This window comes from Physeter macrocephalus, chromosome 4, assembly GCF_002837175.3.
Source record: "Physeter macrocephalus isolate SW-GA chromosome 4, ASM283717v5, whole genome shotgun sequence".
In the NCBI taxonomy this organism is placed as follows: Eukaryota; Metazoa; Chordata; class Mammalia; order Artiodactyla; family Physeteridae; genus Physeter; species Physeter macrocephalus.
The window spans coordinates 25,705,368-25,718,047 of record NC_041217.1 but is presented as its reverse complement, the minus strand read 5'-3'; the positions used below and the strand labels follow the sequence as shown (position 1 = coordinate 25,718,047).

General features: G+C 43.2%; 1 pseudogene; it reads left to right on the top strand.

The window, feature by feature from the left end:
• Positions 1–8,024: 8,024 nt before the first annotated feature.
• The window catches only part of LOC102982000 (protein DDI1 homolog 2-like), a 7,150-nt pseudogene continuing 2,494 nt past the window's right edge, over positions 8,025–12,680 (top strand).

Sequence of the window (12,680 nt, the reverse complement as noted above, 5' to 3'; positions counted from 1 at the left end):
TACTAACTTTGGGTTTTGTTTGTTCTTCTTTCCCTAGTTCCTTTAGGTGTAAGGTTAGATTGTTTATTTGAGATTTTTCTTTTTTCTTGAGGTAGGCTCGTATTGCTACAAACTTCCCTCTTCGAACTGCTTTCACTGCATCCCATAGATTTTGGATTGTTGTATTTTCCTATGTTCATCCATCCTTTTCCGGAGTTCCCTGAAAATCTTTATGATCATTACTTGGGACCCCAATGTTTGAATCAGATCTGACTGTCATAGAGAATTACTGTACTCTGCTAGAGGCCCAGAATCTTAGGGTTGTTAAGAATCCTAGTGATTATCAGTTACTTCCCAAAGATCCTGAAACCATCTATACAGTTCCTGCTGAGGGATTTCTGCTTGAATACCTTGTATGCTGGGAAATTCATTATCTTATAAAGCAGTCAGGCCATTAGTTCATTAATTAAATATTTACTGAATGCATTCCCTAGGCAGGCACTAGGACTACAAGGTGACAAAAACTTAGGCCCAGTACTTAAGAAGTTTATAATTCAGAACAAACTTCTCTTCTGTGTTTGTTCACTTGTTTATTTGTTAAACAGGGCCATATACTTTGCTTCTGCTAATGGTACTAATCAGTACTCTCCATTCCACAGGTCACCCAGCATCTGGGTGAATTACAGGCACAGTGCTATAGTCCTCTCTCAAACTCAATCAACCTCACCCTAATTATTCCTAGAAAAGTGCATTCTAATTCCCCTGGGGCATTAAGAAATGGCGTACACAGCATTTTTCCAAACCCTCTTCTCCCCAGAGGACTTTTTAGAGTCAGTCATTTTTCTAGTTGACAAATTGCTTCTCCTCTGCCTTTCCATTTTAGGTTTCCAAATTCTGCCTCTAGGTCCATTTCAAAACCTGTAATTAGATCACTCAGGGGCTAAGCTGCTGTGGAGTGTCTGTGTCCTTCTCCATATTCATCTTGGAACAAACCCACACCAGAACTCACTTTTCATTGCAAAATTTGCCTGTGCTTCTTATTCTAAAACCATTGCATCTGAAAAATGGCCACCCATCTCAAAGCCACCCTCTACTTTGTGTTACCAATTCAAAACATAATTTGTGTCTAGAAACCAGGGTGCTTTCAAAATTGTTTTGGAAGATATTCTAGAAGGTCAGTTTAAAACTGTCAAGATTATCTTCCCTGACTACTCTCCTCCACTCCAGCCCCCAGCTCTCTTCATTCTCCCTCATTTAGAGTCCTAGGTCAGACCACAGATCAGCTTAATCTTTGATCTCAGCTTCACCAGAAAGAATTCCTGTCTGATTAATGTGTCAAACTTCGCTGTAAAGTAGGCATTTGCAGATTAATAAGCAAAAGTTATTTCTCAATGTCCCAATTTCAACTTTTAGGCAAAACCCATTGTGTTTTTAAGCTCCATTTAGCACTCAGTTCCTTCTACTGGTCTGTCCTGTTCTCACTAGCCCTGGGATGTTCTTGTGATGTGAGGCGAACCAAGCAATTCGTGCCCACTGGGTACCTGATCTATACTAGCCCGTTAAGTCCTCTACACAATCCTGGGAGACTGGCTCTACTATCACGATGCCAAAGATAAGGAAATGAGGCAGAATCAGGTCAAGTTACCTGTCTAAGACCTCCAAGCTGGCAAGTGGAAAACAAATTCACATATGTCTGACTCCAAAGCCAAAGCTTTTTCTACTGCTTCAGCTAATTAACTTCCTTATTTGAAGGTTGGAACTGTTCAGGCAAATAACCTTGGACAAGCCAATTAACCTCCTCTGAACATCAGGTTCCTTCCCAAATGAAGAAGTTGGACTAAATGGATGCTAGGGTCCTTTTGTCTCTTACATGTTCTGCATTCCTACTGCACTTGGGCTAGCTGATTCTGGAGGAAGAACTTACACCAAACTTAAGTCACAGCAACAGCAGTAATATCAACACTAACCATTTATTGAGTGCCTACCCTATATGAGGTGAATTATAACTTTACTTATTTTAATCCTTCTAGTACATTCTACTTATCATCCCTATTTTATAGATGATGATGGCAGAAGTTAGAAACATGCCCAAAATGACATGGCCAATAGAAGCAAACCGAGGGGTATCTGATTTCCAAGCCCATGCTCATGGGCCCACTATGCTATGTTTTGGGAGAGGCAGGGGACATAAGGAGGGCAGGCATTGTGAGAAATGGTCATTTAGTGATACAGAAATGTATACACCTGGCAGGATGATCAGACGTAACTCAGTTGGGATGAGGAAGGGTGTTCAGATATCCAGGTAATTAAATCCCCGTCCTAGTCTCTGCCACTTTGCTCCCAGCTCTAGGCAGATGTGTTCCTTGCTTCTGTGCACAGAATGTTGACCTGGCAGGCACTTGGCCTGGGAGAGCTTTGCTTGGTACTGAGTCTTGCTCCCAGAGGACACTTAGACCCAAAGTCACTAAAACTTTCATCTCACTGTTGTTGTTTTTAATCTCATCTTATTACTGGGTCCAAGATTTTCTGACCTCTCTGAACTTCAGCCGAAACTGTCAGACCCCCAGCCCAAGCCTTACCATGGCCAGTACATTTTTGGGGCTGCCTGAGTTTCGGTGTGCAATAAGTAGGGCTTCCGGGAGTATGAAATCATCACAGCCATAATGGAAAAGAAAAATGGGTCTCTAAAGAATAAGCAAGGATCCATCAAGCGTTATTCTAAGCTGGTCAGCTGACTGAGAAGGACTGGCCAATTATGAGGGAGGGCCTGCGAGTGGTATGAAGGCTGCCATCTGTGGGTATAAAGGTCCCACGGCCCCTGGGGAAGGAGGTCAATTCAGATTTACAAAGGCCGGTGCATGGATGGCCTGGTGGAGCACAGGCATGGACTTTGGGACCAGGTAAACCTGGATTTGGATACTACTTGCCTACTTCCCTTTTCTGGCTTCAATGTACAGCCCCAGTCAATAAAATGAGGATGACTAGAACTTCACAGTGTGGCTATAAACATTAGAAATAATCCCCACAGTACTTTAAGTACACTGGAGAAACAGAAAGGAGGCAGGGCCTGTTATCCACACTCTGAAGGAAACAGTATGAGAAAGGTTTTTTTTCCTGCCATCAGTACTCAAGCAGTCATCACCATTTTTCATGCTGTTTTGCTTGTCCAAGAATTGGGGCGTGACCATTTGGTGAGTAAAAGTTGACAATACTTACTGGGCACTAAAATTCAGAATGAAGTAAGTCTCTGGAATAAAAAAACAGCTTCTTGAGACTGCTGGAAGACACCACTCAGAGCTTCAGTGGAGGAGTCATACAGCTTTTTACATGGGGAATTTTTAAAACCTGCCTTTTCCCCACTTCAAACTAGAGATCTAATTATTGCCTGAAGATCACTATTATCCAAGAGAATAAAGGAATAATAGGTCAAAACCAGAAAAGGGAAAGGACAAATCAGTCACAGTAAAAAAGAAAGTCACCTGTGAAGTGGGGCAGGATGGTGACCATGTAGGATAAGAAACGGACCCACCAGTCATGCAGATAAGGGCTTTGCCCCAGAATTTTCAATAGTGCCCCCTTTAATTCTCAGAGATGTCCCAGTGTGAATGATAAATTCTTTGGTCACCTAGAAGTCATGTGGAATCTAGAATATCACTCACACATTTATGTGATGGGAGGGGGAAACTATACATGCTATTAGGGCTACAAAGCCCCAGGCAGGTGGACACTTAGAGAAGGAACTTCCAGAACCTTGCTCTCTAAGCCCAAGCACTTTTCCTCATATTTTTACTAAGTCCCTCTGATTTTTTACTTAAGCCCATTTGCTGGCTGGTGAAATGAAGTGGAGAAAATAGGAGAGTGTGGGATGAGGCAGAGAGGGGAGAAAAAACCCAAGAAATCATAGGATCGTCAGTTGTTTTATACTATGAAATCAAATGGGGAAATGGATTGAATGACTGTGCTTGTCTGTGGCAGCTCTGTTTGTCTTTCTGGAAGGCAGAAATATTGTTTAGGGAGTGGAGAGCATTAGTCAGCAGCTTGGCTTGGCCTGACTCAGTGGCCCCTTTGAAACCTCTCTTGTTCTAGGGTTCCTGGGAAGTGTCCTAAAGGAGCTCACCAGTTTCTGACCATTGCAGACTCGACCGTCTCAGGATTTGGTATTTGTCCAAGTTCCACTGGAAGTGAGGATGTGTATGTGTGTGTCTGGTGGGTGGTGTGGGTGTACCACCCTGATCCAGGAAGTGCACAAAAGCACCCCCCACACTCCGGCCACACCCAGCTGGCCCCCTGTGTTCTATTTTAAAAGTCCCAGCATAGCCTGATCTGAGGTCTGTCCATTCCATCCCCTTCTTGTTTACTGGAACATTGGGTCACTGCAGTGCAGTTGGAATGCAATCTCTGGGCAATTCAGCAAGGCCAAGGCGGGCCCTACCAGGCGTCATGTCATTGCACTGTTTTTCCTCCCCTCCCACTGAGCTTTCTTGGAAGTTCTGAGCCAGGCTCAGTATGTATCTCCCGAGATGCATTCCAAATTCCCAGCTGCTTGCAACTTAGCAAGTCTCACTGCCCCTCCTTTTAAAATCCAGGTGCCCTAAAAGGTTAGAAGAAACCTGCACCAAGGGGTGTCCCAGACTCCTGATGTGTTTGCTACTGCCTGCTGTCACACAGACTTCAGACACAGTGTCCCCCCTAAAAAGCAAAGAGGAAAATCATCTCTGTTGAGATGCCTTTGTGACCCGGCAAACTTGCCTCTAGTCTGTGCATCTGTCCTAGCTGAGGGGAATTGGGGGCAGCTTTGCTGCCGTTTTTCCTCCTGAGTACAGGTTTCATGTGATTCTTTACCACCCTGAACTCCCGGTGATCTATCCCAGACCTCCTCCTTATTTCCCTCCAACCTTCCTGCCTCCTTAATTTCTTCCCTTCATTGTTTTCTCCCCTCATCATGATCCCTTTATCCCTTCCTGGACTAGAGGAAATAATGGGGGACGGGAGAAATAGCCAAACACATCAATTATGTAAAAATCATATTTGTCTCATTAAGGGTGAAAATGGTACCTATGCCTTTTAGATTTGTTCTTGCTCTTGAATTGTATATTGATTTTTAGGATTTTTTAAAAAGTTAATTTATTTTTGGCTGCGTTGGGTCTTGGTTGCTGTGCGCGGGCTTTCTCTAGTTGCGGCGAGCAGGGGCTACTCTTCATTGCAGTGCACAGGCTTCTCATTGTGGTGGCTTCTCTTGTTGCAGAGCACGGGCTCTAGGTGCGCAGGCTTCAGTAGTTGCAGCACGTGGGCTCAGTACTTGTGGCACGTGGGCTGTAGAGCGCAGGCTCGGTAGTTGTGGCTCACAGGCTTAGTTGCTCTGCAGCATGTGGGATCTTCCCAGACCAGGGATCGAACCTGTGTCCCGCTGCATTGGCAGGCAGATTCTTAACCACTGTGCCACTAGGGAAGTCCCTTGATTCTTCAGGATTGAGCGCTGGTTCCCCAAGTGTGGTCCCCTGACCTGTAGCAGCAGCCTCACCTGGGAACTTGTTGGAAATGCACATTCACAGGCCCTAGACCAGACCTGCTGAATCAGAAACTCTTAAGCTAAAGCCCAGAATCTGAGTTTTCACGAGCCCTCCAAGTGACACTGATGTGTGCAAAAGTTTGTGAACTGCTAGGGTAGAGGATTCTCCATGGGGTTGGGGGCAGGGGAGGTTTGAGGTTTCCCTCTGCTGTCAGAATCAGTGTGAGGAGAATAGAGCCTGTGCCATGCTCCTGAGGGCTGGCTCATGCACCTTGCTTCTCAGGCAGGGGCAGGTGTAAGAGTGAATGTGAGAAGCACTGAGAGGTGGTGGTAACACTATTGGATGACCTCAGTGAGCTGGCTTCATGGGACAACACTTTGGACGGGGTCTGGAGCTTCCTGATCTTCTTGTGTCCAGCACCCCTCTAAGAGCATGTCATGTAAACCTTCACTCAGCTTCTCATCTGCTCTCAGGCAACTAAGCCAACCACTAATTATAGATGGAAATTGTAGAGTTTATTACTTTTATTTTTTCCTTGTACTAAATCAAGCACTAACTAGAAACATGCTCTGTATCTTGCCAATTCTTTCCTTTCTATTCTCCAGAAGTGCCCCTAAGATTATTAAGAGGATTGGGATCTATGAGTCTAGACTGGCGACATCCAGCTCAGTAGCTTCTAGCTACATGTGGCTATTGAGCAATTGAATTGTGGGTAGTCTGAATTGAGACATGCTGAAAGCGTAAATACACACCATATTGCAAAGGTATAGTCAAAAAAAGGTGTAAATTATTTCATAAATATTTGTTTATATCGATTACATGTTGAAATTGTAAATTGGATGTATTGGGTTACATAAAATATATTAACATTAATTTCATCTATTTATTTTTACCTTTTAAAATGTGGCTATTGGAAAAATTAAAATTATAAATGTGGCTCATATTTGTGACTCACATTTTATTTCCATGGGGCAGTGCTGGTCTGGTTAGCTGGGGGCTCTGGTCAAACCCAGGATTTTTTTCTTTTCGGCTGCGTTGGGTCTTTGTTGCTCCATGCAGGCTTTCTCTAGTTGCAGTGAGTGGGGGCTACTCTTCGTTGTGGTGCGCAGCCTTCTCATTGTGGTGGCTTCTCTTGTTGTGGAGCACGGGCCCTAGAGCTGCACGGGCTTCAGTAGTTGCAGCACGTGGGCCCATTAGTTGTGGCACATGGGCTCAGTAGTTGTGGCTCACAGGCTCTAGAGCACAGGATCGGTAGTTGTGGTGCATGGGCTTAGTAGCTCCACAGCATGTGGGATCTTCCCGGACCAGGGATCAAACCCATGTCCCCTGCATTGGCAGGCAGATTCTTAACCATTGAGCCACCAGGGAAGTCCGAACCCAGGATTTTAAGTAAGACTAGTGGATTTGCTCCTGGATGCCAGGAGCAAATACAAGGGAGCATGTATAAACTATAACATGTTAGGTAAGGCAATGTAGCCTAAAGCATGGCAACTCATCTCCTGAACCTTGGAGCTGGACATACTAGGGTTGTCTAGATTCTGCCACTTACTCAGTCAAGTAACTTAACCTCTCTGAATTCCAGTTTTCTCATCTGTAAAATGAATTGTCTTGGTTCCTAACTCAAAGTGCTTTTGCAAGAATTAGTTAAGACAATGACTATAAAAGCCTGAATACTACACCCAGCTGTTAATAAGTACTCAATAAATACTAACTCTCCTTAAGTAAGAAGAAATTGTATTACTAGATGGTATTAGATACTCATTGTGGAACCTTCCTTTTGGAGGGTCCTTAACATTTTAGATGGATTCTCCTCTATCTGGAATGGTTTGTGTAGCATCCTACTCAAAATATGGAGTGAATATGTTACCTTTTCAGTGCTTCCTCAGCTGGAAATCCACAGCTGGCTATGGACCCCTCCCCACCACTTCCTACTGTGGTACTTAAGGTCCTCAGAGTGAAAAACTGGATTACATAGAGGATTGCTCCTGGACAGAGACCCTGGTTTGTTATGGTTACAAAACTTGACAGTTTATATGGCATAGACTGGATGGACTCTGACAGCAACAGAAGACAGTGTCCTTCCTGAATCAGGGAAATAGAGTCTCTTCGCTAGCAAATATAGTACTCCAGGTGAGTAAAGTCAGGGTTGGGTGGAAATGGGAACGGAATGTTATGGTTCTGGCTTTTAAGATTTATGGATGAGCCCTGAAAGAAGAGCTTTAGTCCTTCTGTTCATAAGAGCACAGAACATCTAGTTTAGATTTTCCCAAAGACGAGGCATAGCTCTCACAAGTTTTCATGGAGGCAAGGATGAGATAAAAGGGTAATAGTAAGATGAAAAGACAGTGGAAAAAACAAACGACAAACAAACAGAAAAAGGTGCTGCCTGGCTCCACTTTGAAAGACCCTAAAAGCGTCCAGTCAAAGTAGCATATCTCCAGGTACAAAGTCTCTGAGATCCTAGAACACTGACACCATGATAAAACCTGTAACTGTTCCTTAGGCATTAAATAAAAAGATCCTGAGTTTCCAGCCATGGCTACTACTCAAAACAACTACAGGAATGAAGAAGCAGAGACCACACAAGGTATTTCCATGCAAGGCTGAGTGTTCTGGATATCTGCTCTGGGCAGTGTTCAATCTTGAGAAAAGAAGCAAAGTGATGTGCTTGGCTGAGAAAGGGATTAAAGAGTCTTTGGTCTCTTTCCGAATTGTACTACTTAATTTATCCTCATCACCATCATCATTGTCATCGTCAGCACAGTGCTTCCTACATGCCAGAAACTTTGTTTTCCTTGATTGATCTCATTTAATTCTCCTGGAAGCTCTATGAGGTAAGTACTATTATTATGCCATCTTCATGAATGAGGAAACAGAAGCTTAGAGACATTAAGTAACTTGCTCGAAGTTACACACACCCCTGTCCTGGGCTTGCTGGGACTTCCATGCTCAATAAACAAAGAGGCAAACTGAAAGTGCCTTATTATAGATCACAAAGGGAATCCCTAGATCAGAAGTTCTGAACCCTATCTCAACCCTAGGGCCCCTTTTTATAAGAAATCTTTTATAACACCACATTTACTATCCTGAAATGAAATTCAGATTATATAACCCACCTAACACACTATATTTGAAAATCAATATTTAGTCATAAAGAGACATTAAATGAGTGTATATTATAATAAAGTAGTATACATTGCAATATCTAAACATTCAAGCATGATGAAATCATCAGATGCTGGCACCTATGTATAGAATCACCATGGAAACCACAGCTACAAATGCTGACAATTCAAATACCACAAGTAGTATCGATATTGCTCATATGATTATCTGGCAAGATAAGCAACTCCTAGTAAATTTCTAAATAAATAAAGTACAATTTTACCTTGATTTATATGTTGATTACATTCTGGGAAAATTCAGTGTGTATTAATTTAAAACGTGCAAATAATACTTTGTGTTTATATGTAAGGTGGAGTTAAGTTCCAGATCATATAAATTTTTCAACTGTATCAATATCTGGTAGGACATTCAAAGGGTGGGACAATGTTTTTATTGGGAGGGAATTGTTCTAGGCATTATAAGACATTATGACATCTAAACCATATCTCTGCCAAGAAAAATGCCAGTAATATCTCTTCCCCAATTATTGGGCCACCAGAGACTCCTTGTAAATTTCCAAACACCTTAGGAAAATAGTCCTCAACCTTGGCTTTAACTCAGATACTGACACTAGGGCAGCATCTGCAGAGCCTCTGATATAGTTGGTCAGGGCCAATACCTGGTCATAAGGGTTTTTAAAAACTGCTCAGTTGATTCTGTGTAGTAGCCAAGGCTGAGAACCATGCCATAAGGGAGGTTCTGCTCTTTTGAGCATTGTTGCCTTAGCTGAGTCAGATCACCGGAACATCGACCTGACAGGCTTTCTTTCTGCCTCATGGAGCTATTTCCTGTCAGATAGAGCCCAAGGGCCTCCTAACCTAAGGAACAACCTCTCTAATTATAAAATGGGACAGCAGGTATGTGGCTCTAGGCTCTGAAAAGTCAAAGACCTACTTTCAAGAAATCCCAAGAGTTGGGTAAATGATTAATCGTTTACTTCCAAATTTAGAACAAACAGAAAAACATAGTTTAACTAAATTAAAAAACAAATCAACCAGGGACTGATTATTTAGGAAATAAACTTGTACTACATTGTGACCAAACACCTTCTAGAACCTCTAGTCATCCCTCCTTAGGCCTAACTTGGGCCTTTAACTTTGTAGGAAAAATAAAGTTATAGTCTTTCTTCAGTTGTCTACTAAACCCTAAGTCAGGAATGGTAGATACATCTATCTCCAGTGCTAACTGTAAACAGATCAGATTTGTCTGCCTGGAGAGGACTTTGAAGTCTGATCCAGGCTAACTGAACAGTGCTGTGGTGCGTTGGTTAGTGATACCCGTCATGGGCACAGGATGGGGAGAGGAAAGGAAGTGCCCCATTCCTCCCGTAGACCCTAGTGGAAAAGGCACATTTCTCAAAAATAACAGGTGAGCTTCTCAGTCCTGGTCAGCTTTTGGAACCTGATTGGATTTTATTACCATCATCATCATCATCCAGTGAGTTTCCATTTGTTGAGGTATAGCTATCTATGCACTGCACATTTATTACCTCATTAATCCTTACAACTCTACAAGATAGGCATTTTCATCACAGTCTGCGATCCCACAGCTCATGGAAGGAACTAATCATCTAATCTGTGGTTGCTTGATGCTCAAGTCCCACAGTACAATAAATAATATGGAGTGAAATGTGGCCTCAGACCATCCTCCAAAGCTCTAATGTTCTTTATCCTGCATCCACATCCCCAGGATTCTTGCTCAAATGATACAAGATTCAACAAATACCAAATGATAATACACATACTTATTTCTCAGTATTTTCCCATTATTTCCTGGTACTGCATCCTGTCCATGTACTTAAGCAAAAAACTTAAAACATATGGCAGGGATGTTTGTGTTAATAAACTTTCTTTGCTTTGCCTTTTTCCTTTGTTGAAAACATTTTTTAAATGTTCATTTTCCTGTGACAGTCCAGTATAATAGAGGGAATCCAATTCATTGACATAATTCAGCACCTAGAAGGGTGTTGGCACATAAAAGACATTTAATAACTATTTAAAATGAATTAATCAATGCAATTGACATTTTTGTCCAAGAGCAAATGATTAAGTTTTATGAAATTAAAATGTTTAATTTTGATGAAATCCAATTCATCAATTTTTCCTTTTATGATTTATTTATTTATTTTAAACAGTTGACTTTTTTTTAAATATATTTTTTAAAGTTTTATTTATTTATTTTTTTGGCCACGCAGCTTGTGGGGTCTTAGTTCCCTGACCAGGGATCGAACCCTAGGCCCTCGCCCTCAGCAGTGAGAGTGTGGAGCCCTAACCACTGGACCGCCAGAGAATTCCCCTTTTATGGTTTATTTTTTGTGTGTTAAATCTAAGAAGTTTTGGCCTTACCTAAGGTCACAAAAATTTTCACCTATGTTTTCTTCTAGAAGTCTTATAGAATTAGCTTTTACATCTAGGCCTATGATCCATTTAATCCATTTTTGATTATTAAGATTTGTGTAGAGCTTAGGGTCAGCTCTCTAAACACATCTTCATCTGCTCAGCACTGAAGAGGCAGGTGAAGCAGTTTAAGAGTATGAATATAATGCTTCCTGTCTTAGAATATGGTCTAAAAGTTGTTTTTCCAGAAAAGTGTCTCGTGGCAATGACAAATTTATCGTTTCACTCTCTCTCGTAAGAAGGGGTGCGTCCCTCCTTTTCTTGCCCTCTCTTCTACAGTCTCCAGAAACAGAAAACTCTAGTTTCTCTTTCTGTTTCAGAATAACAATGTCACAAGCAGAAAAGGAAGTATTAATCAATACTTTTTAAAAAACATCTTAATTGGAGTATAATTGCTTTACATTGTTGTGTTAATTTCTGCTATATAACAAAGTGAATCAGCTATACATATACATATACATATATCCCCATATCCCCTCCCTCTTGAGTCTCCCTCCCCCCCTCCCTATCCCACCCCTCTAGGGGGTCACAAAGCACCGAGCTGATCTCCCTGTGCTATGTGGCTGCTTCCCACTAGCTATCTATTTTACGTTTGGTAGTGTATATATGTCCATGCCACTCTCTCACTTCGTCCCAGCTTACCCTTCCCCCTCCCCGTGTCCTCAAGTCCATTCTCTGCGTCTGTGTCTTTATTCCTGTCCTGCCCCTAGGTTCTTCAGAACCATTTTTTTTTTTTAGCTTCCATATATATGTGTTAGCATAGAGTCTTTCCACGCTTCATCTACTTAACCAGATATTTAACAGCCCCGAGCAGCACTCTTTCGAGTAAACCCTGAGAGGCCGTCGCAGGCGGGTGGTGGCTACCGCGCTTGCCGCTGAGGGCGGGACGGAGGGCGTCCCTGAGCATGTGCGAGGGAGGGAAGGGGCGAGCGGGCGAGCCAGCGGCCCGCGCCCTCCGCCTGCAGCACCAGTCAGGCCCCTCGCCGCCCTGCCGCCCCGCGCCGAGGCCACGCTGAGCCGCGCTGGGTCGGGTCCGGGCCGTGCCGCTCACCGTGTACTGTGTGCAGAGGGACCTCCTCGAGGTGACCTTTTCCCTCCAGGTGACCTTTTCCCTCCAGGTCGACGCTGACTTGGAGCTGCACAACTTCTGCGCTGTGCGAGCTCGAGTCCAGCATCCCAGCTGCCGAGGGCCAGATCGTCTCCACTGAGAGGCCCCCCCTTAGACCACCAGGGATTACTGGCTGCTTAAGTCTTAAAAGATGGCCACGTTAGGATTTTAACGAAAGAAAGAGAATGCAGACCCTTGACTTTCCGTGCAGTTCCCAAACTTACCCCGAATAGACTTGCGTAGTTTATCAAAAGGCTTTCTTCAAAGGAATATAATTGGATATTTTCAGTCAGCAGTACTTCCCAAAGTGAGAAGTGTGAAAGGAGAGGGGAGATATGCTAAAAGCCATTTTATTTTGAGGTACTTCTTTTCAAAACCTATTTTACTCATGTGTATAAAAAACCCACCTCCTGGGCTTCCCTGGTGGCGCAGTGGTTGAGAGTCCGCCTGCCTATGCAGGGGACACTGGTTCGTGCCCCGGTCCGGGAAGATCCCACATGCCGTGGAGCGGCTGGGCCCGTG